Source organism: Lactuca saligna, chromosome 4 (genome assembly GCF_052625555.1).
Source record: "Lactuca saligna cultivar CGN05327 chromosome 4, ASM5262555v1, whole genome shotgun sequence".
Taxonomy (NCBI): domain Eukaryota; kingdom Viridiplantae; phylum Streptophyta; class Magnoliopsida; order Asterales; family Asteraceae; genus Lactuca; species Lactuca saligna.
This window is the reverse complement of record NC_136420.1, coordinates 244,810,741-244,811,481: the sequence shown is the minus strand read 5'-3', so window position 1 is coordinate 244,811,481 and position 741 is coordinate 244,810,741.

The window sequence follows — 741 nt, the reverse complement described above, 5'->3', positions numbered from 1 at the left end:
ATTTGTTTAATCGATACAAATTGTGACCCTGATCTCGCAGATATTTCGATTCTAGCCAATGATGACGCTATATCTTCAATCCGATTAATTCTTAACAAATTAGTATTTGCAATTTGTGAAGGCTGTTTTGGCTATATAAGAAATCCGCGATTAATAATAAGATAAATAACTTATTTCATTTCGGAACCTTCATAGATTTATCGAATCGGTTACTATTTCTGAATCTCAAAAATAGAGATAAAAATAACAAGGAATAGAATTTGATTAGTTGGTATTCAAAATATATGATTCAAGTAGTCAAGTCGAGAAAGAGATGGTTGAATCAAAATAATTTTGTTTAAAATTCTATTTTTGTCAGAGGGCAATATGAATGTTCTATCATGTTCCATCAACACACTAAATGGGTTATACGATATATCCGGTGTGGAAGTAGGCCAACATTTTTATTGGAAAATCGGGGGTTTCCAAGTCCACGGCCAAGTACTTATTACTTCTTGGGTTGTAATTGCTATCTTATTAGCTTCAGCCACTCTAGCCGTTCGGAACCCACAAACCATTCCGACTAGCGGTCAGAATTTCTTTGAATATGTCCTTGAATTTATTCGAGATGTGAGTAAAACTCAAATTGGAGAAGAATATGGTCCTTGGGTTCCTTTTATTGGAACTATGTTTCTATTTATTTTTGTTTCTAATTGGTCAGGCGCCCTTTTACCTTGGAAAATCATACAATTACCTCATGGG